At 44.6% G+C, this 15273-nt stretch overlaps 1 protein-coding gene across 1 annotated transcript in view; it reads left to right on the top strand.

Moving 5' to 3' along the window:
• LOC108575894 (potassium voltage-gated channel protein Shaker) overlaps nucleotides 1–15273 on the top strand; it is a 212278-nt gene that overhangs the window by 85478 nt on the left and 111527 nt on the right. The gene's annotated exons all lie outside the window — the stretch shown is intronic.

Here is a 15273-nt window from a genome sequence, read left to right as displayed (position 1 = left end):
AATGAAAAAAAAAAAAAAAAAACAATATACATAAAATATAACATAATCGAAACGACGCAGCACGCGCTAAAGCGTGCACCAAGTACAAGTACCCACGACAGATATCGCATAGACACACGATTGACACGAAAAATATAAAAAAAAAAATGTAATAATAATAATAATAAAAGAGCAGAAGTATTGGGTCTCATCGCTCTCCCCGATGCTTTCGATCGAAGCTTGGAATGTGATGCAATGGAATGGAATGGAATGAAGAGCCTTGCACCTTGGATACCGATAAAGCTTTCACGCACTACTCAATTATCAGCGTGGACCGGAGAGGAGACGACGCGAAACCCTTCCTCTTCTCCGTTTCTCGCGGCCTGCGAATACCTGGAATGTTTTGTTCGATGTGTACACCCGAAAGAAATTGCCTTGCGTTTCAGAAACGTGCGAGGATACGAAGGAAATCGCTATCGAAATCTTAAAGATTCTAAACCTCTGATTCGTGTGCTCGGGAACAATTGGAAATTTTCGAATTGCACCGTTCGGGTACGCTTGATGTTCTAATCCCCTAATTCGTGAGCTCAGAAAAGTTTGAGACGTTCGAATTTTCGGAAATTTGAGGGTTCGCGTACGTTTAATATTTTAATCCCCAAATTTGTTTGCTTGGAAAATTTTGAAGCGTTCAAATTTTCGGAAATTTGAGGGTTCGCGTACGTTTAATATTTTAATCCCCAAATTTTTGTGCTTGGAAAATTTTGAAGCGTTCAAATTTTCGGAGATTTGAGGGTTCGCGTACATTTAGTGTTCTAATCCCCTATTTGTGTGCTTGGAAAATTTTGAAGCGTTCAAATTTTCGGAAATTTGAGGGTTCACGTACACTTAATATTTTAACACCCCAATTCGTATGCTTAGAAAAATTTTGAAACGTTCAAATTTTCGGAGACTTGAGGGTTCAGGTGCGTTTAATATTTTAATCCCCAAATTTGTGTGCTGAGAAAATTTCGAAGCGTTCAAATTTTCGGAAATTTGAGGGTTCACGTACACCTAATATTTTAACACCCCAATTCGTGTGCTCAGAAAAATTTTGAAACGTTCAAATTTTCGGAGATTTGAGGGTTCACGTACACCTAATATTTTAACACCCCAATTCGTGTGCTCAGAAATTTTGAAAGGTCCAAATTTTCGAAAATTTGAGGGTTCGCTACACTTAATATTCTAATCCCCTAATTCGTGTGCTTAGAAAAATTTGAGACGTTCGAATTTTCGGAAATTTGAGGGTTCGCGTACACTTAATATTTCGAATTTTTGCAAATTTGAGGGTTCACGTACACCTAATATTTTAACACCCCAATTCGTGTGCTCAGAAATTTTGAAAGGTCCAAATTTTCGAAAATTTGAGGGTATCGTGTACACTTAGTGTTTTAACACCCCAATTCGTGTGCTCAGAAATTTTGAAAGGTCCAAATTTTCGAAAATTTGAGGGTATCGTGTACACTTAGTGTTTTAACCCCCTAGTTTGTCTGCTCAGAAATTTTGAAAGGTCCAAATTTTCGAAAATTTGAGGGTTCGCTACACTTAATATTCTAAATCCCAAATTCGTGTGCTCAGAAAAATTTGAAACGTTCAAATTTTCGGAAATTTGAGGATGCGCGTATACTTAATATTCTAATCCCCTAAATCGTGTGCTCAGAAAAACTTGGAAATTTTCAAATTTTCGAAAATTTGAAAATTCGTCGGTTCGCGTAACCTTGTTGGCACAGTACTAATGAGTAAATCTGTGACTATAATTCGACTTGTTCAATCGATGAATCCGAGAGGATAGACTATAGACACTGTACACACGTTAAAGTGTTAGTTTAAAGCCTTCCGCAGGGTGTGGCGAAAATCGTGCACGGATCCATGCCTGGAAACGCTCCCAGAGGAAGATAAATTTTCAAATTGTAGGAGCGCCCGGTGCACGTACTCGTGATTCGATTCGAGGATATCGTGTATTTTCTAAACGCAATTTCTCCAACAATTTTTTCCATAATTTTTCACCAAATTACAGTCTCTTAAAAAAAAAAAGAATGGAAAAACATCGTTTTTCTCTCTCTCTCTCTGTGCACGATTTTTCACACAACCTGCATACATACAGATACAACTATTTTTGTACAATACATATCTCACTCGATTTTTGCACCCGACATTTTGTACCAGTGTTAAGGAAGAAAAATTAAACGAAACAAAAGAAAGCAATAATTCACCAGATATAAGATATAAGATTTTTCTCTCACAGTCCACAGCGATATATCCCGTGTGTGAAACGTTAATTGAAAGTAATCCTCATAGAAAAAAAAAAAAAAAAAGAAAAATCACCCTTCCCTCGTCTCTTTTCTTTCTTTCTTTCGTTCGTTGCTCCGAGAAGGTCGCACATGTTCAATCGTTCGCTGCCACGAAACGTTGCATGCGTTGTTTTTAAATATCAAATACGTGCACGTGTGTGTGTTCAAGGTGGATGATTTTTTACACGAGAAACCAGCGTGAATTTACGCGTGAAAAGTGTCACCGAGCGTATATACATATACACTCGGCTGTTGTTGAATGGTGGGTGGGCTGATCGTGGGAGGAGGGTTGGAAACGTTACGGCGACAGAAGTGTCGACGTACGCGTGACAAAATGTCGCGTACGAATTGCAGATTTTACACCAGCCTCAACCCTCTCTCCTTCCATCGACGATGAACACTTTCCGTTGCCGGTCATTCACGCTCGTGGAAAAGTTTTTCAATCGATGGACTCCGGGCTCGTTACGAATTTTCCCACAAAATCGAGCCGTTTACGCGCACACGCACACACGCGTGTGTGTCTAATACGAAACGAGCGAATAACGTGTCTATTTTTCCGATGGAAAATTCAGCAGGGATTTCCATGGAATCGAGGACCCTCTTTCGCGATACAAATTGCGGACAAGTTTTTTTCGCACAACTTGACACGCTTGGTCAGGATTAAATATCGCGTGTCGTACGTCGAGTGCAACCACACCCTCTAACCCTTTTATCTGTGCACTCTCGCATACACACGCTTGCGACGAGAATAGGACGACGTTGGTTCGCGATGAAAAGTCTGGAATCGCGCTATCGATCAACCGTTCTCAGTCGTTCAGAGTGTTCGATACTCGAGAGGCCGATGCGCCGATCGATAAATATCAACCAGCCATTAGCGAAGTTTTTCAACTTAGACCCACGCGTTTCCGCCTGTGATTTTAACGACGTTCGACGTTACACAGCTTTTCCGGGGTGGAATTCGAGGAAGTTCGGTCGGTGTAACGCTTTGAAAAAACAGGAAACCTTCCGACCAGAGTAAACCCAACTCGACGTGAACTTTTCTTCATCCCCTCGTCTGTCGAAATATTAGTTCAGAAAGGACGTTAAAAAATGACCCTTTTTGACTCTGTGTAGGAACGAAAAATTCCCGGAGGACATTTAAGAGTTGCTCTGAAGTTTTACAGTTGTAAAAAATAGTGATCATCTTCATTTTTATTGATCCATCTCCGAAATGAGTTTTGAGAAAATTTAATCGGAGATTGCCATCTTTGTTTAATTCAGATTTCTTCAACAATTGTTTTCGAGATGGATCGATATCTGAAGAAAATAAAGACGCAGAAGTGATCTCTGCCACTTTTTCATACTTCCATTTATTTTTCAACTTCCCCGCCACATTTCCGCTCGAATTCTTCGTCTCCAGTGGAAACCGAAAAATGGCCACCGTTCAACTTTTCTCAAGAATTATTTTCGAGATGCATCGATATCTGAAGAAGATAACGACGCAGAAATAACCACACCCACGTTTTTATATTTCCACCTACTATTTTTTTAATTTTCCCGCCACATTTCCGCTCGAACTTTTCGTCTCCAGTGGAAGCCAAAAAATGGCCACCGTTCAACTTTTCTCAAGAATTATTTTCGAGATGCATCGATATCTGAATAAGATGAAAAAGAAGAAACGATCATCGTCACTTTTTCATATTTCCACTTATTATTTTTTTCAATTTTCCCGCCACATTTCCGCTCGAACTTTTCGTCTCCAGAGGAAGCCAAAAAATGGCCCCCGTTCAACATCCCCTTTTCCAAAGAAAGTGACTCGAGTAACCATTCCCCGGCACGTTTAACCGCGTGAGCGACAGATGACTATTTAAACGTTCCCCGGATTAATAATACATACGGCCGCGAAGTGGAACAACAGCCGTGTGCTCGACAGACTATAGCCGTATTGTCGGTGGTACCATAGTCTTGTACGGTGCGTGGCCGACTTCTCGCTGTAATAATAAAGTAGAAAGGTATGTAGCCTCCGTTCCGAGATTTAATTTGCTCCTTGTGCTTGAGATTCAATTTACGGCATCAGTGTCGGCCCGTTTGGATCGGGATCAAGCGAACGAAGGAGAGAAAAAAAGGAATGAAAGAGAAGCGATAAAAAACGGCTGGAAAATCCGCGATTCGTTGAAAACTGGAACGCTTCCGTGGATATAGCTACTTTTATGTAATGCCGAGGAAACAACTATAGTCTTCCAACCGTCGCTACTCGCCTATTCACCTCTCTTGTTTCTTTCTCATCAAACACCGACGAATTCGGTGATACAAATTGACACACTGTTCCACGGTACGTAGGTACAATTTTTCTTAGGAATTATCGACGTTGGAAGCCAAAGAACGCTCGGCCCGCGTAAATATTCCTCTCTTAGCACGATCGCGCAAATTAAAGAACCTTAGAGATCGGCTTAAGCGACCGAGCTGCATTTACCAACGCTAAATTGAGCATCGTAGATAATCATTTATGAGCTCTATCGACTGGTGCCCGTACGCTAAACAGTCGCGAGTTCGTTGAAATTCTCTTCTCGAACGAAGATTCGACAATTTGTAGTATTCCCTGTTGAAGAAAGTAGCACGATCGAATCGTAGAAGAGGGGCGGTTTCGATTTAGGTCACCTGTAAATATTTCCCTCCTTGTTATTCATAAAAAGAAATTGTTCACCCGGCCCCGTTTCTTCTCCCTTTTGAAATCGAGAAGAAAACGAAACATACCTTTTGTACACCTTGGACGGTATACAAAAAAAATAACGAAGAAGCATCTCGGTGGATCACAAAGTGGCCAGCACAGCCAACTTTCCCTATTCATTCCTCCTCGTTCTCTGCATTCCCAACTGCATCCCCTGTAATCAGGGACGGTAATTGGCCGGGCGACTGGCGCTAATTTCAAGTCAAGGCGAGACATGAACGATAGCGAAACCCTAATTCACCGTTACCTAACATATTTCCCACAAGCCCATTTTTTAACGCGATCCTTCATTCAGCCGTGGTATTTCTTCTCAGTGGTTACAAGCTTTCTGAAGCCTTGCAAGCGTTTGTGTTGTAAACCATTGCCTTCGAGCCAGGCTCGTCTCTCCTACTTATCACCCCCTTTCTCTATTTCATTTCCACAAATCTACCGACCGTAGAAATCTACCACACCCTCGAAACAATAAATTTCCCCTCTAATAACAACGGTCTCTCCAAATTCTTCGTTGGAGAAATTCAGCGCTGCATTTAACACGCTAATTTACATTCCTCCGTTTCAATTATTTTTAGCTACACACACAAACGTATAAATTTTTGCAAGGGCGGTGTAAATTTCTTAGGCCATTCGCTCAGAGCGCAAACGGGTGGCCATCGAGTGGTATCGATACGTCACTGGAGATACCGCGGCGTAGCATTGGTCAGGGCAACACTATCTCCCCGGCTCATTGCAGACACGATAGTTAGCGGTTAGTCGTATGCACGGCTTCAGTTTGGTGCAGATCCGTCGAGGTTCCCGTATCGATGAGCATTCCGCCAATTTTACGATCGCGTTCGTGACGCGCGCTTATGCATCGGAGCTTGCCGCGTTTCCCAAAATTTACGCCTCGATGGCACCGCGCTCATTAGTGTAAAACGAATTTTACGTACTGTTTTTTCCCCACTCGGTCGAAGGTATGCGTAAACGAAAGTATCGCGTGAAAGTTGAGGTGAAATGAAATTTTCTAGTTCGTACGTGTCGAGTGGTGGTTGGAAAACAATCGAAAACGTTGGAGCAGTAGCTGGGACGAGTTACGCGGGGGAAAAAGGAGAAGAGTGTGCAGCGATCGTGGATAGGATATATTTTTGCTTTTCGAACGATATTTCGCGCTTCACTTAGCGGTAACTTGTAACTCGAACATACTCACCGAGACGTTAAATCGAATTAAGAGCGGAACTGGAATAATTTTTCCACTCACTCTGTGAAATTGCGAATCTCTTCGGTCCCGATTACGCGAATCTGTAATTATCGCGTCGGGAAGCCTTCGAAATTGATCAGTTTCTTACTCGTCGAGAATCTTCAAAATTCGATTGGAAAATTACTCGTTGAGTAATCTTCGAAGATTGAAGATCTTCGAAATTGCTAAATTTCTTTCTCGTTCGAACCTTCAAAATTCCATCGTTCAGAAAATTATATCTCTAATTATCGCTTCGAAAAATCTTCAAAATTGCTAAATTTCTTCCTCGTCCAAACAGAAACAGCAAGCTCCGAGCATAGACGCGAAATTCCATGAAAAAATTTCCCACTCGTCGAGAAGACTAGAAGAAACAAAAGAGAAACAGCAAGCTCCGAGCATAGACGCGGATTTCTGTGAGGCTAGCGAAGATGCCCTGATACAGTGTGATATGGGTTTGGCAATCCTCGTGTTGCACTCTGTGATACTACTCGTCGTTAGCAACATCATTCTACGATCTATCGGCATTTGTTATATCTGTCTACCGTACTCCCTGGTTCTGACGGTTTTCGTAGCGAGCGCACTCTATTTGTAAGTATCGTTCACGTAGCTCTCTCTCGACACTAGTCCTAGTTAGAGTTCCCTGAATCGTTCGAGATTTAGTCGCACGTAACAAAAAAGAATGCAGCTCCGTATCTATTTTTCTCTCGCGTTTTTCTTCGCACTCCTCAATGTCCTCATAACTACCTGCATCTTTGCTGTCTATGCGCTGCCTCGTTCCTCGGGTTTCTCACCATGTGAGAGAGTGTAACAGAAAAAGAAAAAAGAAAAATAAAGCGAGGATGCAGGATCTGATTAAGAAAAGCCTTCGACGTCGAAGGAGAGAGAGGCCTGTGTGTGTTGGATCGTCGTTTCCACGTGAATAAAACGGGCCGGTAAACGAGGATAGAGCAAGGAGTAAGTGTTAGGAACGAGAGCGGATAAAGGAAGGGACGATATAATCGAAGTCGCTGCGTTCAAATTGGATTCTCGCTGTCTCGCGAGCTGCAAGATACGAGCACGCGTTTCTCTGTACAGTATTATGCTGGCCGCCGCGCCGGGCCAGAGCAGAGGGTAAAAACGGATCGTGTTCCGCGCGATTTCAAACTGAGAACACGCAAGCCGACACGAGGTCCCGTGTGGCGACCTCTCCTCGTATTACGATCCGCGGGACAAATAAACGTCTTTTTTTTCTTTCCGTTATTCGAGTAGATCCCGAACCCTTCGCGGTCTGACTTACTTTCGATTTCACTCGAATTCTCGTTACTAACACGTCTCTCCCGTCGAGTCTTCCTTTCCAACGGTTAATTAGGTTTCTCCATCTGTCGGAGATTAAAATTGCATCGCTGTTGGCGCTTTCCTTTCGTTTATTCCCCGGACACACGGTGTACCGAGGAGTGCAGTACACGTTGGGGCGCGCTGTCTGACCAGAAACGACACTAACTACTTTCTGTCACTCGCGCGCCCTGGATCGAGTATCTTCGTAAATACAGTCCGGCGTTTGCGTCTGACAACGAACCACCGCGACTACTTTTGCTGGAATTCTTCCTGTCAGGGTTATTGGGGAGAGGACGGTAATTTATGGTTTTATTCGCGTAAAGGGTTGCAATGAGGGAATTCTTGAGCAAGTCTGTCGTGATGTTTGGAGTTTTCGACCGGAAATCCATGATTTTTTCTTTTTCATGCATTTGAAAGGAGTAAGCAGGCTAACCCTGAACAAAATTTTACAAGTTTAAAACATTCCTGGATTTACAGGGTTAATCAAAGTTCGTTAGAATTTTGGGTTAATATAAGTGTTAACACATTACCGATCGCGTGCTTTTTTCGCATAAAAGTTGCGCGCTTGATGTTAGTGACATTTTACACTTAAGCGTGCAACTAGCTTCGAATAAGAAAATAATGATTATGTTATGTTTCGTGTAACTTAGACAAATGAAAGTAATATTAAAATGTGAGATGAAGCAAATATTATATATGTTAAACAACTTGGAACTTTTTGAAAGTAAAAATGTTAAACAATGTAGCATTTTTTTGAAGTGTATTAACGTTCAAAATGGACAAGAAGTAAATTCACGAGTACATTAGAGATCACCTGCTAATTTTCATCAATATCGAATATCAATAGCACTTTACCTCGTTTCAATTGATTTGAAAAATTCTTTAAGTTGCTAACTTCTTTCCGGAAATTGTTTTGTAACTTGCTGTACACAGTGATCAGAAGCTTTTAGCCAATAGTGTATCCATTCTTTTCGTGTCGCTAAGCGAAACGGGCGATTTCCCGGCAATGCGTTAAGCGGGTATTCTACTCTAGAGTGTCATTTTTTAGTCCTTAGGGATTTTTTTGTAAGGAAAGTATAAGCTTCTCAGTATCGGCATTTTGCATACATATTTATTCATGTCTTAAGAAAGTTCACAATTTTTTTCAAGTGAGAATAATCAAAACTGTCTGAATTATATATCATTCAGTGCGGTCCTTTTAAAAAAAAAGTGTCCTACTGGCCGACACGATTCCGCCCATTCTATTTATCCGAAATGAAAAAACCGAAAGGATTCTTGATTAGTACGAACGTGATTATGGTGTGAACCAGAATGAAAAGAAAATAGTGAAAATTTACAAAATGGCGGCAGTTTGAATTTTGCGTATCGATTTTGTCGACTTTCGCCTTTCAGAGGTTCTAAAAATCAGAAAAATATATATTTTGGCATAATTCTGGTTCAGACGATAACGCCACATCCACCGAAGGTGCATGTAAAATTTCGAGTCAATCGGACAACTAGAACTTGAGATATCATGTCAGCCATTTAGAAAAACATGGTTTCGAGAAAAACGCGTTAAAAGTTTCTCATACCGGTTACACGAGGTTCTTTAACCATCTGTAACTTCGTCAATTTTACGAATTCGGAAAAATCCTTCGACAGTTACACTTCTTCAAATGTCTACTTCCACAAAATGTAAAAAAGAAGAATCAATTTTTTTGAAAAGTCTAGACTAGAATACCCCCTTAACCCTTTGCCGTACAACAACGAGTCAGACTCGTGGCACAGATTTTGGTCAAGATCTGATAAAAACAGTCATATTGGTAACAAAAATTCACTTTAATTCCAATTTTCGATTTAATTTGTCCTGGAAGAAACTGTTAATATTGTACTGAAACGGTAAATAGCCGACGCTTAGATGAATAGTCAGGAAAGGAAATCATACGTCAAGGGGGTTAAGCGTGCTATTAACCCGGGAGCACACGCGTAAAAATGTTACAGTACCTTAAAATTTATCCAATACACCTGAAATCATTTTTTACACACTTAGAAACTTTCCTTGCACATTTTATCAATTTTAACGCAAAATGTAGCGAGTGTTTAGTAAAGAAGGTCCTCGAAAGGCACTAAAAATTCTTAAGCGACAGTGTTACCCAAAACGGTCGACTAACTTCTACCCCAAAGTGTGTCCTCCCGGTTTAACACCAACGTTAACATTAAAATAGAAAATATCGGATCGTTCGACAAACAATTATCGTCGTTTCCATTCGAACTCCTCGACAATCCGTGGATTTCCGTCGCGAGAAAGGGAATCGAACGCGTCGAAGTAAATCAGATCGCGAAGGGTGAACGTTTGAAACGCAGGCCACGTTACTCGCGGTCCTAATTAACGGTTAACATTTCCACCCCCCGGCTCAGGTAAGAAAGCTCGGCTGGTCTATATCTCTAAGGATTCCTCTCTTAATCTAGGCTCCGAAGCAAGATGCCGTTTTCACGAAAAACTTTAACGTGATGTCTTGCGAAAAACAGCAGCTACTGGGGAGTTTCTAATGTGCCGCCGAAGATGACGATGTGGATCGACAGATTGTTGTTCTCGTTGGTGATACTTCCCGGCGGACAGGGTGACCATCGTAGTCAGTTGCCACGGCGCAAAAAGCGGTGACAGTAACCTTAATGGCTGCTCGCTTGTTCTAACCTTCCCCCTGCCTCTCTATACAGTAGCCGCATTAGCCTCTTTCCTTCCTTTTTTCACGCCTCTTCGACACGAAGGTGGAATTTTGTCGCGTCGGGGATAAGGCAGAAAGGGCGAGTCAGAGGGAGGGCTGAGAAATGGCTTCTTCTATTTCGTAAACCGCGGCTACGAGTGTTTTCACGGCGTCTTACACACGCGTCGATGTCAATTTCCTCGTAGGAAACCCGACGACGTTGTTGGCACCGGTGTCGGAATGGTTAACTCGTCGTATAAATGCTCCTCGACACGGTTTTACCGACCATTGTACGATTTCGTTATCTCGAGGAAAGCTCGCGAAAATTCCATTCTTCGCAGACGTTTTACAACGCGTAACTTTGATCCCTTTAGCTGCGTTCCTCTTTCTTAGAATTATATCCCTGTGTACGCGTGTGTCTGTGTACGTGTGTAATTAAGCGGCAATTACAAAGCAGCTTTTGAGTTCGGTAACTACATTGATCGCACAAGTATCTCTTGAGTTCGGTAACCAGTTACCAGGTGTAAGTGACTTCAATTAGAAACTTCATTTAGTAGCTAGAGCGAGACGTTCATTTCAGTGCGTAATAATGTGTGCCAGAGTAATTACACCGGGTATTTTGCTTACGGTAGTTCTTGCATTACTTCCACGACAACGTGTAAATTAATCTCTTCTTAAGCTAACCGAAATATTCCAGACGAAGTGGAAAAAAAGTAAAATAAAAATACTACATAGGAGAAAGTGAAAGGGGGAGAAATTTGCATAGCAGTGCAGCCGAAAGCGCGTTGCACATTTCTCGAGAAGCTCCTTGAGCGGAGAGAGCGAGGTTGGTAAGGCAGGAATCTACCAGCGATACGAAAGCTCCCTCGAACCGGAGCATCGAAGCTCTTCCAAAGCTTCCTCTGCTCCTACAAGTTGGCGAGCTTTCCGCGAGGCGGCGTCTCTAGCCTCTTCTCTCCTCCGCAAAAGGGGTAGTTTCGCTTCCAAGATCTCGTCAGACTTATTACGAAAGATCTGGTTAATTGTTCCGCAATATCTGATCTTCTTTTCGTCTCGGCCAGGCTCGATTTTAATTAAAGCCTGGCTTAACCTCCCCTGCTGGTTAAAAGCTCTTCGTATAAAATCGAGTCGAGCTTTTCATTAATCACTGTCAGACATTCCTGGTAATTTCGCGAAGAAAATGCATTTCTTCTTCGATGCTTCTCTCTCTCTCTCTCTACTCGTGTTACCTCTAGACAGAGAGATAGAGAGATAGAGATATAGAGATTTCTATCTCTAAAGGGGCACGCTCCACGCGGAACGCCGTTAATCATTGCGCTGACTAAGGCACGCTCGACGCGCATCGAGATCACTCGATTAGGTCAAACGATATTACGGCCAGTTGCGTTGGGAATTACGACATGCGTTAGTACCGGGTTAGCTCCCGTGTGTTGGTGTGTGTGTATGTGGCAGGTAAGGATGCAGCTGGCTCGAAAATTGCCGGTCGTTGGTCGGTCAGGATGATCGAAACGATTCACGTGACTGTCGATTAGTCTGATATCGATCACTGACGTCGACTAGATGAGAGAGGGCTGTTAGCGTTAAACCACGCTATCGAGGCAACCTCGTGTGCGCGGCTCTGATTACCGACGATCCTGAATTAGGTCTGGGTCAGTGCAGATAAAAGATTTTCACGTGTCCTACATTCGAGCCCGCTACTCGCTTCGAACCCTGTTATCATCCTCGATACCGATTATATGCATCTCCTCCTTCTGAAGGAATTCGGTAAATAAGAGGGCACTGTGTAGCGTGTGTGTTAATCTCTTAAATTGGCTCGTTTTACCGTCGAGTTCGATTGATTTTCCCCGATTCCATACCACGTCGTCCCGCGGAATATCGTGTTTCGACGATCGCGGCGAACCAGTGAAATAGGGAAAAAATGATCGGCGGTTTTCGATGGTTGGTTAGAGGTTATCGTTGGTGCAATTTTTCAACGGGCGCCGCTACACAGTGAATAACGTTTATTCGAGAGAAATTGCCGCATATCCGTTGGGGGCGTATCGAACCATCGTATCATGTACCACTCTCACGCAAAATACCCTCGTTTAAGGTGCAATCGAGGAAGCAATATCGAATGGTCGTTTTCTTTCGCTGACAACCTGTCGATCGCGGTCGAATTAACAGAGGTTCATCGGTTTGGGGGGAATCGTGACGAAATTCTTTCCAAACTTTCGCTACGCTGCTTGGAAACTGGAGGGCGCCCAACGTCCAGTCTGGTACTCGTTGACAAGCTTACAGCCCTCGCGACAGTTTTCCTGAAAGAGAGACCCTTCGAGCTTTCGCCGAACGCTTCGAGAATAATGGAAAGGTTGTTGCATCGAAATCTGTGTGTTTATTATTCGGTATCATCTTTGGCCTATTGTTTTGTAAAGCTAGAGTTTATCGAGGTTTCTTAATTTTCAAAGCGAAAGGAAGATGATTCTTTTTTATATCGGTGGAACAGTTGAAGAAAGGCAGCGCTGCATTCTTTATCGAGTCGTTGAATAGCCTTCTTTAAAGGAATATCAGAGTAAGAATAAACAAACCTCCCGATCGGAATAAGGAAATTTTCTTACCAGCATCCTTTTTCACTCGACTTCCGTCACTCGTTTCGCGATCGATGTTCAGACTCGTAAGAAAGCGAGGATTTACGAGACTGCTCTTCTCTGGAGAGAAAAGATCATCCCGACTCGCTTATCCGTATCGTCGTGACCGGACGAATCGAGAGAGGAACCATTTTGGATCAGCCCCACGCTGGTATCGCTCCTTCGCATCATCCATTCATCCTGCGACGCCCCTCGAGGCTCGCGACCTTCCAAATCCTTCCTTCATCCCCTCCTATCGGACAATGTGACCGTTTCGCGCAACGCTGACCCCCAATCTGTGTTACGTGTGTGTGCGCGCCTGATCGAAAAGCTAGCGCGAACCGATAGAGAACAGAGAGAGAGAGAGAGAGAGAGAGAGAGAGAGAGAGAAAACTGCAATGAAATAAATCGCGGCGCGACACGCGGAAATCCTGAAGGGATGGTTCGAAGGTGTCGCGAACCGATAGAGAAGAGAGAGAGAGAGAGAGAGAGAGAGAAAACTGCAATGAAATAAATCGCGGCGCGACACGCGGAAATCCTGAAGGGATGGTTCGAAGGTGTTGGAGGATAATACTCGAGTCGCCGGTGTGGCTAGATATCGACTTTGGAACCCCACGCACGAGCAGGCGCGCGGTGGCGGGGATGATGGGTGTTGGGTGGGCGAGAGAGTCGGTGGATTCCACCCTGCTTGCCGTTCATACAACCGCGCGCAGCTAGCCGCGCGCACAAACCCGTTTTGGCATGTACAAAACGCGGCGAAACCCGTTCTCTCAAACACGGGCACACGAATCAGCGTCCTACGAGCGTGTGCCGTGTGGACGCGAAACAGGCACACGTTGCCCGCCCAACTAAACCCCACCCTCCTCTACAACATCTCTTCCTTTACCCTTCCTCCTCCGGAGGCTGACCGAAGTCAACGGGAGAGACAGAGATAGGACAGGAGACGCCACTCGAAAACTAGGAACGGATAGAGAACGAAGAGAGATAGATCGACAGAGCGGGTTTAGTGGGAGGAAGAGGGCGTGAGGAATCATGGTGGGTAAAACGGAGACGAAGAGAGTAAGGGAGAGAGAGAGAGAGATTTTGCAGCGAAGGTGGCGCCGCCGTACAACGCCGCGGCGGTTCCAAGCAGCAAACCTGGCACTTCCACCGTCCTTTACCGCCCTGTCCCACCAACTCGAACCTACTAAGTCTCTCTGTCTGTCCGTACCCGTAAACGCACAAACACCTCACCGTTTTAACTCGACAGAGGCGCGGGACTGTCTCTCGTACGCGGACTGCCGCCTAAACGCCCCGCGGTCATTCTTTCACTTCTCTTTTCCTCACTTTTCACACTTCTCTCTCTCTCTCTCTCTCTCAGCTTTACCGTTTCACCCCATCTTCTGTCCTCAAGTTGCACTTTTCCGCCGTTTCACGCCGTCTACCGTCGTCGTCGTTGTTCTTTTCGTACTCTCAATCTCTCTCTCTCTCTCTCTCTCTCTCGTCTTTCACCCTCCCTCGCTCTTCTCTCGCCCTCCTTGCCCTCCCTCCCAACCGCCTCTGCCCCTACCCCGCGCCCTTTCGCCCCTTCCCTCGCGAGTCGTTTCGTCCTTTTCTGGTATCCAGGATAGTCCCGCAACACGCACGTCCGGCTCGACGATTCAGAAACCTACGAAACGCGGGGAAACGTGGTTGTTCGAGGTGAATTTCCCTTAACCGGTCTGAAGCGTCTGCCGCGATCGAAACGAAAACGTCTACTACTGTGCGCGACAGTGTGGTGTCTCTCACGGTGCTCGAATGATCCTCGTCTTCTCCTCCTCCACTTCCTCCTCCTCCCCCTCCTCCTCCTCCTCCTCCTCCTCCTCGTCTTTCCTGCCCTCGTGCCTCTTTTCCTTCCCGCTGACGCGCGTCCACGTTTCTTCCCTCCTGCCCCAACCGTTGTTTTCAGCCCTCCCCTGACAACGTCCGACCACCACCAGCCAGTGCTCTCGCGTCACCCCTCGTCATCGATACCGCTCACGGCCCCCGATACTCCACGATTTTCGGCCTTTCCGAGGACTTGACGCGAAAGTGGACCCGTCTAACCGCTCGCGTTTTTTTTTCGCGACGCCACTTCTACGCCAGTGTGTCTTTGCTCTTCCTTCTTCTTCTTCTTTTGCTTCCTCCTTCGGTTGTCGTGTTTCGGACAAAGACAGAGAAAGAGAGGGGGAATCCGGTTGAAAGCACGGTTTCACGAGGAGGTTACCACCGACTAATCGAATCGACGGACCGCGTGGCAGTGAATTTTCAGTGGCTTCGAAATGTGACAACGCTTACCAAATGTTTCTTCACCGCGGTGCTCCTGTTTCCTCCTTCTTGCACACCGTCCTTTCGAACTCTCCGATCCACGATTATTCGCACCAACGTTTCCCTTCGTTGAACTCTGCTCGAATCGCAGCCGGAGGATCGGAGAGTTTTCGTTAACCTG

The sequence above is a fragment of the Habropoda laboriosa genome, unplaced genomic scaffold (genome assembly GCF_001263275.1).
Source record: "Habropoda laboriosa isolate 0110345459 unplaced genomic scaffold, ASM126327v1 scaffold243, whole genome shotgun sequence".
Taxonomy (NCBI): domain Eukaryota; kingdom Metazoa; phylum Arthropoda; class Insecta; order Hymenoptera; family Apidae; genus Habropoda; species Habropoda laboriosa.
This window is presented reverse-complemented; position numbering and strand designations above follow the sequence as displayed.